Below are 13,511 nucleotides of genomic sequence, written 5' to 3' on the forward strand. Positions count from 1 at the left end.
GTAATTGTAATATAATAAACTTTGTTTAATTTAGACAAATTGTCTATTTACCTAAATAATTTTAAGAATTTATACAGATACAAATAATAAAATACTTTTATGTCTATATAGATTTGTTTTCGCTACGAAATGTTTTAATTACTAATAAAACAGGACTTTACCGGAAGATGTTATAGCTGTTTGGCGATTAAATGACAGCTACTATAGCAGCAATCGTGATATCGCTTTCTACATTATCCACATTTTTCTATAAATAAGAAATTAAATTTTATACACAAGATGTTCATTATTATAATATTTCACTTATAAATTATCGGTATTTTGGTATTTATGGTTTGTGTGTGTGTGTGTGTACGTTCCGAGAAAATTGATAAATAAATTTATATTAAGATTCTGTGTGTTGGATATATATTGTAAATATAAAATAATAAATAAATATTAAAAGTTGCTAAAGAATATAAATTATGTAATGCGCGACGAATTATTAAATAAATAATAAATAGTACTAATTCTCGCTATATTTTTATACGAGGAGAAAATTTTAAACTACGAATTGTGTGAAAAATATACATTTTTTTTTATAACATTTATTCTAAAGTTGGAATATTAACAATTATGCGTCCATTTGTGCATGAAAATATTTGAATCATAACTTTTCGTAAAATATAATACGTATGTAATACGTATATATATAATTAAATAAAAATATCATGATTTCTTGATGACTTTTATGTTAATACGTTTTACAATAAAAAAAAAATATATTGTAATTTTATTATAATATTTTCTCCGTATATATAGAAGAAAGTATGTGTAGTTACTACACTCAAAGTATTAATGCCTTTTCTCGGTATAATTACTCGGTATTTCAAATGTAAATAGAAAAGTCTTCACACAAAGCTTCATATGTATAATTTTAATATGTAAAAGATCCAACGGAAAGGAACAGGTTGGATAACATGACAAAGAAAATTAAAAATTCATAGACACTTTTATCAACGAGAACTATCTCCAAGGTATAAATAATGTTAATAAACATCAAGATTCGCGGCTTTATTTTGCACAATAGAATGTACATTAAATTAGCAATAGCCACGAAATTACACGACGGATATTCGACGTATATAAGACATATACAGAAACTGGCATAGAACGTCGCGATGTTTCCTTTGATGAAAGAGAGAGATCGCTCTCTCGTGTTAGAAGAAGTGAATTATAAGAAGAGAAAAAAAAAAGCCAAACGAATGAGACAGAAGCAATCGAAATCGAGACAAACCAGATGTCGACTATCAAACGCGTCTACTGCCAATTACTCGTCAAATATTTATCTAAGAAACATTCACGTTATCTCGTCAGATATGTCGATCAGCATTGTTGATTTGATACGGTGGCCTAAACAGAAATCACTATCTAATATTATTAATGCGATAAATGAATATAGATCGCGAATAAAAATTCAAGGACCCCGTGGTTTTGATTGAAGGACAACAAATATAATAATATTGATCAGAAAATAATCGGAAACATTTGATCGGGATTGTCGATATAAAATCGATTTTTAAATAATCTAATTTTTCTAGATGGCGAAAATATTTTATCTATCCAACAATATGACTATATACGCATAGTGATTAATATGTAAAATTAAATAATTAATTTTTTTTTTTTTTTTACACACAGAGAGAGATATCTAGAAAATAATTAAAGAAACTTACAGAGCGTTGAAACTTTATTCTTATTCTTAGCACGTCGGGCCCAGACAAACTTCCTTTATTCTTAGCACCCACTTCATTTCATGGCACATAAGCACATAACAAAACATGTTTTAATTATATGTATGTTATATACAATACAAAAAGAAAGAGAAACATGTATAAAATTTATATCAGCGGAATTGAAATACTTGTTAAGGGGATCCTGGACTACCGATCGAACGCAATATTTTTTGAATTTACCGGTTAGAAAATTTTTTTAACTTTTTTTCGTTCTTACCATAAAATCGATTGTCCCATAGAGCATTGATATATATTTACTTTAATCGTATTCAAAGCATTTGTAATTCTGTATAGCCATTTGAAAAACTGATAAATTCAAAAAATTGCGTTCGGTCTATAGTCCAGGATCCCCTTAAGTGATTCGAAATAAGAATTTTTTAAAAACTTTGTATTTCTATGATACAAAAGTGATAATTATACACGCAAAGGAGAAACTATATATATCTTTTGTAAGAATCATATTAGTAAAATAACGTAAGATAATCCTCCTCTAGTTTCACGTCACGTACGATAAATAGGAAACAACAAATCGCTTGCTTTGTCAAAATCAAAAATTTCTTCGTTTATCAAGCATTTTTTTACTCGATTTATTAAATAATATCTATTTTTTAAATCCTATATCTTTTTTTTACACCATATATATGATACTTTTATTCTACGCATACGTATAATTAAGAATGTACACTACTTGGTTAAAAAAAGCTTTGATTAAATCTGACTAAGATCAAATAAGCATATTTAATAACTTTGCCTTTAGGACAAAAGCGATATATAAATATTGTATATATTTATGTGAATATTGTTCCGAGTAATAATATTACTTGCTAATTAATAATATATATATTTACCCTCGATCCTTCTTTCTCGACCTTATCCGCCAGATTGAAAATCCATCGAATCGACAATCGTTAAGAAACCCGTCTTGTACGTACATCCGTATTTCTCACTAAAAGCGATTCTCGATGGCGACCACGTGGCGGCGCCCGCATCGTGGGAATCGAGTGACGTCTCTCATAGAACTGTCACGTTCGTGGTCGCGTTCGGCTGTCGGTGTGTGTACAATCGCGGCTTCGAGCAGTAGCAGCCGACTCGTGGGTCGGTATATACGCGGTGTATCGTCCGCTCTCGGTAAAAGCGAACCGTGCGCGCGCGCGCGCGCGCGTTGTATTCGAGGGTAAAGAGAAAGAGAGTTTATTACATTCGCGTACAGCAAACTCGCGCGAGAGAGTCGGTGCCTTCGTGTTTGTCGGTGTGCATATGTGTTGGTGCGCGTACGTACATGTGCGTGTGTGGGATGTGGTGCACGAATACGTATTGCCGGAAGAAACGGAGAGACGGGTGAGGGATACGCCGACCGCGAAGCTTCCGCTGTCGCCTCCGCGAGCTTCGACCGCGACGTGCGAGCACGCGAATCGCGCCCAAGCTGCGACTGCGACGGGCACGTACGAGGTAAGTGATCTCGGAAACCGGGCAAGGCTTGACCACGTGATAACGTGCGCGCTCCTTCTCGCGACAATGATACGTCCCTTTGCGGCGCGCGTCTCTCCTTCTCGCGCGAAAACAAAAGCGAGCCCGAATCGAACGGACAAGCGGACTCGCGTGTGCACCCCCGTCGCAGAACGGCCATGTAGTAATTTTCGGCGACGTCAATCATTCCGATATAACGGATGTAGCGCGAGCCAAGAAATTGGAACGAGAGAAATCGTAAGATATATAAATATATGTGACATATATATATATATATATATATCATGCATGCATCGCATATACCACACATATATATATACACACACATACGACATATATAGATGCCGTTAGCGTCAGAGAGGGAGAGGGATGAGACAGGAAGAACGGGAGGGAAAGCGGAGCAAACGAGATAGAGAAATGCGGGGACGCTGTGTACGAGACGCGCCCGAGACTCGTGTGAACGCACGTGGGCGTCGAGTACTGGAGCGGGACGGAGGTGTATATGTGCGCGCCCTCGCTCCGCGGTAACGGGGCTAACCGGAACACTTATGATGACGTACGTGATGTACAAGCGCGACGATCGATTGCGGCGGCGTTGTGTCCCGAACTCCGCCGCCTTAAATCGAGGAAAGGGGAATACGCGATCGCGTCCCCTTTACGCTCCGCGCGTCGCGTCGCGTTCTTGTATCTCGTGTCGTTTGCATTGTACGTATATTGTGTATTTATCGCGCGACGTGTACAGGGAGAATCAAACGACCGCCATACAATCTACGAGTTGAACGCGACCGGGTTCTCGACGGTAGTTTCCTGCGCGTTTTCTACCCTGCGGCTGACTTTAGCCTGCCGTGTGACGTAATCCATTCAAGCGTTTACTACGCAATACTTGACACGACTGTCTATCTCGCGCTGCTGTTCCCTTTCTCTCTCTCTCTCTCTGTCGCTCGCTCGCTCGCTCGCTCGCGCTCCGTCGCGCCCGCTCAATGCCTGCGACCTCTCGCTCCCCACCAACCCCTATCGCCGCCGCCGCCGCCGCCGCCGCCGCGCCGCGTCGCGTCGCGGCGCGCCCTCCTTCCTCTGTTTTGATCGTCCGCCGCCGGCGCAGGGTGCTCGCGCGATTGGGCGAGAAGAACGATCGACGGAAAAAAGCGCGAGAGCGCGACGCGAGTCGTATTCACGTGGAAAACTTGGCTCTCCTCGCAGAGTCCCTATATTCCACGCGATATCCGCCAGCCAGTGTTTTTGCGCGTCCTAAGCGAAGAATCCTGCACACCGTGTGTCACGTCGTACGAAGAAAAGCCCGACGTCTACCTACGTACATTCTATCTACGCCGTTAAACGCGACGCGAGGATGATTCGAAGGTTGGTTGCCCCACGCTTTGTGTATGTGTCTCTAATCGCGAACTGTTAATTCAGGTTAGACTACGTTCATCTTCGACATTCACCCACATTCTTCACGCATCTTCAATGTGACGTCAATGTGTTGCAATATAAAAATCGTGTCAATGTCAACGCAAGCTCTGCGTGTCGCAGACTCGAGCGCGCTTTTGTCGTTAAATAACGCGATGGGAATAAAAGCGTGCAAGATCCGCCCTCTCTCTCTCTCTCTCTCTTTCTTTTTCTTTTTCTCGCGCTCTTGCTTCTCTTTCCCGTTTTACGCGGTCGGTGATTCTTTACACCGCCAGATCCGAATAAAGTGTAGGACCGACCGATCCCAAGGTTCTGCGTGCGTTTTACGAAACTTGCGACGCAGTAATCAGGTTTGTATACATCCCTTCATACGAGAACCATGGAAGTGATCGCGGCGTGTTTACAAACATGACTTTTGAGCGCGATACGCAGTCGAATCATTGGAATCAATAGCTCGCGATGGACTCGCGAATTATCGGATATCGTGAATTAGATAATGGATTGTCGCCAAAGAGAGAGAGAGAGAGAGAGAGAGACGCCCTTTTGACGTGTCATTGCTACGTATCAGCGCACGTCGCAATTGGTGGTCTAATGGGATAAATAAACGCTGATCGGTAACACGTGGCTAATGGCGATTAACAAGCGTTATTTTTTGATAGAAAAAAATTAGGAATAAATTACGGATTATTTTCGATGATTATTGAGCTCGCGTGATACACGGTCACGTTATTGCGCGGCATTGCATTATTTTTTTACCACGAGTTGTCACGAGAAGGTCTAGACGTGACTAGCTTTCCTTTCTTCTTCTTCTCTGCTAAATGTTAAGACACTTTCTTATATACTATAGTTACATTTAATATTATAATAGGCGTTATAGAGAGAGAGAGGAGCATACTTAGGGTAATATTACATTTGACGAGAAATTTTTTAAGCGTACTGATTGGCTGCGAAATAAAAAATTTCTCGAGTTTCTAGAAATTGCCTAATAAATGCGCTTAAAAAGTTTGTCGTACGACAAATGTAATATTACTTTTATATGCAAACGTGAGAATAAAGATTAAAAAATTACTTCGTACAAGAAAAGGAAAAACTGTCGAAAACATTGTTGTAAAGAAAGAAGGTATTGCTTTAATAATACGTCTATTATATATCGTTGCGATCAGAGAGATTCAAAATTCGCGTTTAGAGAAAAGAAACTCCAGAAACGATTTACGATTTAATAACATAATTGGGAGATCTCATCAAAATTGTTGCTGTCTCTCTGTATGAGAGAGAATATGGCTGTTGAAAAATATTAAAGCAAAAAAAAAAAAATTTATTTATATATATTTTTTTTCAATCTCTCAATTTCTGACACGTGATTACGGTCTCTTTCTCTCTCTCTCTCTCTCTCTCTTTCTCTTTCTCGATTGTGCAGAAAATTTTTCCGAACATTACGAAAACGGAAGAGGAAAACGACATAAGTGATATCGTAAGTCATGAATTTTTGACACGGATTGGATTTTATATTTTCAAATAATCGTATTCGAGGGAATGAAAATGAGAAGATTCTATTCGCACCGTTTAAAAACTTTACACGAGAATTCTCTATAATATCTTTCAATCGATATTTTAATATTAAATTTTCATTTCTGAATCGTAGCACAAGGAGTCATAATTCGTGGATATTATCTGAATAAAGGATATCCGCACAATTTGGTATGGTAAATCTGGATAGTGTAAATAGTAATCTCATCGTATAACGAATCTTCGATACTGCGATTTTCATTCGATACTTTAAAACGTTATCTGATAATGTAAAATTTGTAAGATCGTTATTCGACGAGTTTCTGAATTCTGTGCGCCCAATATGAAAATCGTGTTCTTTGTTCATATGCGCGTATCATGAGAATCAGAAACTCGTATTTAATTATTGATGCTTCTCCCTTATTTCCCTAAGGTATCCTCATCATCATGAACTTGTTAAATAATGATTAAATAATTATATATTTTTTTAAGTATTTTCTTTCAATAGAGAACTTGCTCTTTCTCTCTCTCTCTCTCTCTCTCTCTCTCTCTCTCTCTCTGTGTGCTTGCCGTGTCAATACAAATCAAAGCTTGAAAGAATTTATATTGCATGCGTTTCTACGTGCTTTTAGCGATGCACCGTTTACAATAACACATTGATTGGCACGGAGGAGGGAGGATGTCCTCTGTCTTAATTATGAATTGTCCTGAAAACTCAGCGTGTCGTCGTGTGTTTAGCATCAAAATTCACGGGTAAAAACGCGAATATTTGCAGTCGATTGAGTCCATTGGTGTTTCTCCTGCTTTTGTATTCCATTTTAATAATCGCGAAATTAGTAAATAATGACTGAATAAATCGATGCCCGCCGTCAATATATTATATATAATTCATAATTATTAATATAATAATTTTGTATATCTTATCACTATAATGTATGATACTGTTTCGCGCTCTTTTCCAAACAATCGATAATCTGTCGCGAGAAGGAGAAAAATCGAATCCCTATCGTATCATTTAGCATATAAATGTAATTGCCTTTACTATCATTTGGATTACGGGCGTTTTAAATCACAATTATCTACAATAGATTATTCTCTTTTCGGATGAGGAAAAAAAAAGAAAAAAAAAATTCATCTTTCAACTGCCTTGCTCAACTTAACGCGAAGCTAGAAACGATGTAAATGCTATACTTGTAAAGTCCAATTTTGCGATGGTAAGTTTAAAAAGATCCAGCCAAACTGCAATTCAACGAGGATTTCGCGAGCGCGCTTATTTACGTAATCGTCGACAAAACAAATGACTCGTATAATTTAGAGTGACAGGTTGCGATACATATTCCTCGCTCAGCGTGATCTGATAAATGTAGAATAAGTTCAAATTCTCAGGAAGTGACTCTCTCTCTCTCTCTCTCTCTCTCTCTCCTCTCCCCCCCCCCCTCTCTGAGAGAATTGAGAGAATTCTTTCTGAGAGAGGGAGGGAGAGAGAGAGCGGCATGCGCGATAAAAACATTGTGTATGTTTACGCGCGGAGCAATTTATAACTTTGGGAAAGAGAGAAAGATATACAAGACGGATAAAACGTACATTTTGATGCATCGGATGAAACTGACCGACTCCAATCTATGTGACGTTACGCAATACGAAATTATAATGGCATCCATATTTATAGAGATATAATTTTGCAGAATATAATTTTGCAATTAAGACATTGCGAGAGACAAGATAATATCCGATAATATCTCGAATAAAAACTCAATTCTTTAATTACATGCTCATTAATTGCGCTTTATTAAATCACTCTCGAAGCTAAACAGTGTTTACCGCTTAAAAAAAAAAAAAAAAAAAAAAAAATGCGGTTCGAATACCGAGGCGTATCGATACCGTTGAACTCTGACAATGTCGTCGAGATTAACATGCGCATTTAATAGCGGGCTTGTAAATCGTTAAATAATAGCTGCATTTTTATCGCTAGAATGCTCTTGCCTGTTTGTATAAATAATGTAAACAATGGACATACACACAAGTACGATAAGAGGCTCGTTTAAATTTTTTTTTTTTCCTCCTACATAAGCGCTAATGGCGATAAGTGTCACATTTAATTCTCGTAAGTTGCAGGAACGTGATTACGTGTGAAAATTATGTTCGCCGTGAAAAATCTGCATGCGAAAGCATGCAATGAAGCCGTTCATGTAGAATCATGAATCTTTTTACGATCCCTTCAAGTATCTCGTAACATTCATTTTACGTCAATACTGGATTCCCCCTCGTTAATTTACTGACGTCTACTTGTACGCGGTTAATAGTTTTACTCGACGGGTGTCCCAAATCGCCAAAAAATTTGTACGTGTATCGCGAGTTACCGGGTATCTGTCGAAGTTGCCGCGCGACATTCTACGAATTTTAAAAAGATACTAAAGACTCTCTAATAGCGCTTTTCATATAGTTCTACAGTTCCTAATAAAAATTAAAAAAAAAAGTTCCGCATTCCTTATATTAAAAAAATCGAAATTGAAAAAAATTTCGCGCTAACTTTGCGAATCTAGCACCGACGGTCCTCCCCTCTAAAGTACTAAAACGCGCATCGAATATTATCAATTTTTGGCAAGAGTCCCGGACAGTCCTGTTCAAGTTTAGCACATATAAGCAATTTCAGATCGATAATTCATCGATTAACAATTTTTAATATCCACTGTCCCTGCACATTTCGTGAAAATGTGTCGCGCTGATGATCTTCTGCAGTTTTAACGCTATATAATTTTCGACAGTTCTATAAGAGTTCTACGCTTTGGAAACATTTTTACAGAGAATTTTCCGATTGTTTATTATTTTTTTAACAATTTTTGACGATCACGTTTCTTTTTTTTTTTTTAGCGCTTGTTATTTATTTCTTCGAAATATTGATAATCATAAATTTGACTTTCAGAGGATTATTCACGCGTATGTAAAAGACGTTCTAAGGACATTATTTTTACTTTTTAAGTCGGTTTAAATTTTGTCTGGATTATTATTGTTTTGTGCTGTAAGAAAAGATGTACACGTGTTGCGACGATGAGACACGACTCGATTTTTCCCCGCACTAAGTTAGATTAATATGAGAGAGAGAGAGAGAGAAGAAAAAGATCATCTTATAGAGAGAGGAAATTTATATAGATAACTCGATGACGTTTACATTGAATACTCTTTGTTCGAGGGAGGAGTATTTCTAAGAACATCGCGAGAGAAACACAATGCAATTTCAGATCTCATTATCTCGTCTGACATTTCGTTTGAGCGACGCACGCGACGATGTTATCATATGGCAACCATCTTAATGTCTTTCGCTTTAAGTCGGAAATCTCGAGAAAGACGCGAAATATCGTTCAAAGATATTAGGGTTTCCGTCATTCTCGTCGCCCACCGGACCCGGTCTTCCGCCATTTACGCGTTCTTCGGCTCCTCGGTGTACAAAAAAGAGAGAGGGAAGAGAGATAGGGAGGAAGGAAGGTAGGGAGGGGGAAAGAGAGAGAGAGAGAGAGAGAGAAGGAAGACGCTAGATCCCGGTAGTAATAATATACGTAGTGCTTGGCCAGAGAGCGCGACGCGCTCCCGAAAACACGGAAATATTTTTACGACGCAGAGAGTGACGCCGTCGGAACTTTTGTTCCTCCGCTACGCTTATCGTCGCCCCTCGCGTCCGTCACCCCCCACCACGTGATCGCCGACCCTCACGCCGTATTCCCTTTCCCCCACCCGCTCATCCCTTCCCTCGTCGCGTCCGACCCCACTCTGTCCCATCAACCGTGCTTCTCTCTCTCTCTCTCTCTCTCCCTCTCTCTCTCTCTCTCTCTCGCCCTTCGTTTTGCTTTTGTCGTACTATGTATCTCGCGTGTGAGCAGTAGCATGAATCGACGGATACGCGGATGCTTCGGGCGGGTACGCGATCGCGTTCGTAGTACATACATATCTACGATCTAGACGGGTCGTTATCTTCGTCTTCGTCGTCGTCGTCGTCGTTGTTGTTGTTGTCATTATCGTCATTGTCTCTTCTCTCTCGCTGGTAGATTAGAGGCGTCGCGCAATCGTTGACGGCGCGCTTCCACGTTGCACGTGATCGCCGTTCCGTCGCTTCTCGTCGCACTGTGCAATGCGCGTTTCTATGACTATCGTCGACGACTCTTTTCTCGAGCATCTTTCCGTGCGCGTTTCACATGACAGTGTGTTTCTCGAGCATCGTCGCCTATATCGTTTTGTATTCTCCTTCTCGTAGCGACGCCGACGGGTGACCTTCCTCTGTTGATATCCGACGTACGCGTTCCAATCCATGCCACGTGCGATACGTCCCTGAGAAGGTATGTTGCTCCGTGTTGTTTTTATGTTTACGACGGAGAAAAACGCGTCGCGCGCCTACGATAGCGTCGGGTGTCATTGGACAAACACACACACACACACATACACACGGATCTCGCTCTTGGCTCGCGGAATGGCGGGGGAGGACGAAGCGAGTATAGAAGTACAGTTTTTACAACGCGAGAGGGATATTATTTTTATTGTATTATTTTATGGCGAAAAATTGGCTCTCTTTCATTTACAATATTTACGTTATAAGGTTCGCTAACAAACAATGCGAACCACCGTTTCTTGTGATTGTGTTGTCACGTTATATTTATTTACAGCGACCGTATGGTCATATTGTTTTGATAAAAATGTAGCACGTGATGGAACTAAGGATTTCGTACGTGTAAGATTTCACGTGATGTATGACAAGTTAAAGATCGTGTTGCATAAACACGATTGTAATTCTCGCTAACGAATCTATTGATATATTTTTTTTTTTTTTTTTCCTCTAGATCAGTCGTAGTAATAGTGGATTATATAGGGTGTTTGAATATTATCTGCGTCAATAGTGGATTTCGGAGAAAATTTTTAATTTTTCTTGAACTTATCGATTTAAATTATTAATTTTCGCAAAAATTTACCCCACAGAAATACACATACAGAAAATTCTAATGTACACCTGTTACATAAATATTGATTCATATACAGGGTGTTGCACTAATTTTATTCCATATCATTTTTTTTCTACAGAGCTATTCGAGATATATGGTAGGCATAATTTTTTTTTTTTTTTTAGTTTCATCAAATTGCATCATTATTAAAAATGATTTCAATAAAAGATATTCATATTAATATGAACTTTAACGATCAGAAACATTCTATATGAAAGTACGATATTTGTATATAAAATTACAAACTTAAATTGTAAAAATAAAACTGTAAAATTAAAAGAATTATATAACACAGAGAAGGAAAGAGAGAAAAGATTAGAAAATTACTTATGTCAGTTATACATTTACTTCTTATCTCTTTTTTTATTTTCCTTCATTCAAACTATTTATCTAAGAATATGCATTTTCTGCCATTCTGTATGTGTGTTGAAACAACACATGAAGCTAAGAAATAATTTATTCATTTATATAACATGTACAATGTTATATGAGAGATAAGTCTATATTTAAAAAAACATGGGGTACATAAACAAGAATTTAAAAATTCAATACATAAATCTAATTATGCACACGGTACGGGATTTCGAAAAACATGAATAGAAAAGAGAACAATAACTTGTATTCAATTAATTCTAATCGAAGGAATGCAATTTATGAAAATTTATACGTTTGTTTACGTAGCAAATTTCAGTTATGATAAGTCAGATTCGTATTCATTCGAGAATCTTAATATCGTAAATCGTTATCAAAAGAAAATAATCGAAAATTCTTTCTCCACGATTCTTCGCGATTAATAGTCAAAAATGATATAGCTTGGCTCTTTCTTCTTATCTCTTAAAGTATTCATACGAAAATAATGTCTATAGTTCTCATTTTGATTTAACGTCTGTAATAAGTACAAAACTCGAGACGAGTCATCAGAGAGGGAAAGAGAGAGAGAGAGAGAGAGAGAGAGAGAGAGAGTTCCGGATTGTTGTCTCATCAAACATAATTTAAAGACAAAACATGAAACTTGGCACGGAAAGTTCACTGCAAAATCACGTGTTTACTGTATGCTTCCATAATTGAGAGTACTTTTCAATGAGCAAACCCCGCAATTGTGTTGCTTACAAGTTAAATATACTTATGTATGAATGGCGAATTAAATCAGCTGTTACGTATTGTCTCTACTTCGTCTTTCATATCATAATCAATTCGCGGATCAAGTTACACGTTAATTAATTGATAGATATCGAGCGATGTCGAACGTATATTTCATGTTTTTGTAAGCGTGGAATATTAATCATTTCTCGTATACCAGCATAGTAAAATATAAATCGCAAATTTGCTATTTAGATTAATAATTTGTCTTATTTTTGCTTAGCTGTTATATTGCTTTGATAGCAGCTTACATGTATTTTATAAATCAAACTGATTAACGATAATACGCGTTTAATATTCTTCTTTCTTCGATAACATTCTAAAAGTTAATGCGTTTCTTGCGATATCGTGTGTTTGAAATAACTGATATATACACACGCGTGTAGAATTCGCCGGTTTCTCTTTAATTTGGTGAATTACAAGTTTAAATAAATAGCATAAATATATAAATAATTTTTCCCCCTAAGATTTCGACGGATATAAAGTCTTCACGAAATCATATACTCAATTCAACGCTTTCTAATGTGCTAACGATACATCCGATCGATAAAAAATATTTTTAATTAGAAGGATTCTGTATATTTATATACACACGATTTGTGTCCAATTTTGGTATATTTTAATGATTATTTAAACAAGAATTTAATATTGTATAAATAAAAAAAAACAGCGAATAATATTTTTGTGGCGTTTCTTGTATCAACAAAAGTTGAATAGTTCTCTCTTTCGATATTTACATTTGCAACGTAGTACACATGGTACACACACACAGACACACAACACGCACACATTACATGCTGTATTGTACGGAAAATATGGAAGAAAAATTTTGCAGAAAGTTGTATAGTGGTTCGCGCAAAAATAAAAAAATATTACGTTCCAAAAATCGTCATCATAAATTATACATATAATAGTCAGTTTCTCATTATTAAATGAGGTCACGTGAGACATACGGAATTTATCATTGGACATGGCGTAGTCTTTAGCAAGACTATTCCATTAATAGAACATCTAAATTGAGTCGACGAAATGCCATTTGTCGTAAACATAGAAACGCCCAGCGATTGAACATTCGTAGCGCCTTGTTTTTAAATACGTACTTTGAACATTTATATGCCGACTTTTATCCGAGAATAATATTGTATTATACACGATCGCTCTATGTAGACTATCTTAAAAAAAATAAAAAAATAAAAAAATGCACCGATTTATTAAACGGTTTCTTGAAATG

The 13,511-nt window shown here is 37.3% G+C and overlaps 1 protein-coding gene and 1 long non-coding RNA gene across 8 annotated transcripts in view; one reads left to right on the forward strand and one right to left on the reverse strand.

Moving 5' to 3' along the window:
* The window catches only part of LOC138935659 (uncharacterized), a 37,949-nt gene extending 34,475 nt beyond the window's left edge, over nucleotides 1–3,474 (reverse strand). For both annotated transcript variants that reach the window (XR_011447267.1, XR_011447268.1), the window contains exons 1-2: nucleotides 2,624–3,474; nucleotides 1,716–1,786 (exon numbers count right to left, since the gene is read on the reverse strand). This is a non-coding gene — a long non-coding RNA (uncharacterized lncRNA). The remainder of the gene's footprint in view (nucleotides 1–1,715; nucleotides 1,787–2,623) is intronic.
* LOC138935648 (insulin receptor) overlaps nucleotides 2,836–13,511 on the forward strand; it is a 90,677-nt gene continuing 80,001 nt past the window's right edge. For 3 of the 6 annotated variants that reach the window (XM_070300387.1, XM_070300385.1, XM_070300386.1), the window contains exon 1: nucleotides 10,040–10,483. The gene's annotated coding sequence lies outside the window, so the exon portion shown is untranslated. Of the gene's footprint in view, nucleotides 3,225–4,263; nucleotides 4,602–10,039; nucleotides 10,484–13,511 lie in introns of those variants that run through there. The other 3 variants (XM_070300382.1, XM_070300384.1, XM_070300383.1) reach the window with 3 other exon arrangements.

Source organism: Polyergus mexicanus, unplaced genomic scaffold, assembly GCF_030449975.1.
Source record: "Polyergus mexicanus isolate NDT 795.1 unplaced genomic scaffold, iyPolMexi1.0 SCAF_8, whole genome shotgun sequence".
NCBI classification, from domain to species: domain Eukaryota; kingdom Metazoa; phylum Arthropoda; class Insecta; order Hymenoptera; family Formicidae; genus Polyergus; species Polyergus mexicanus.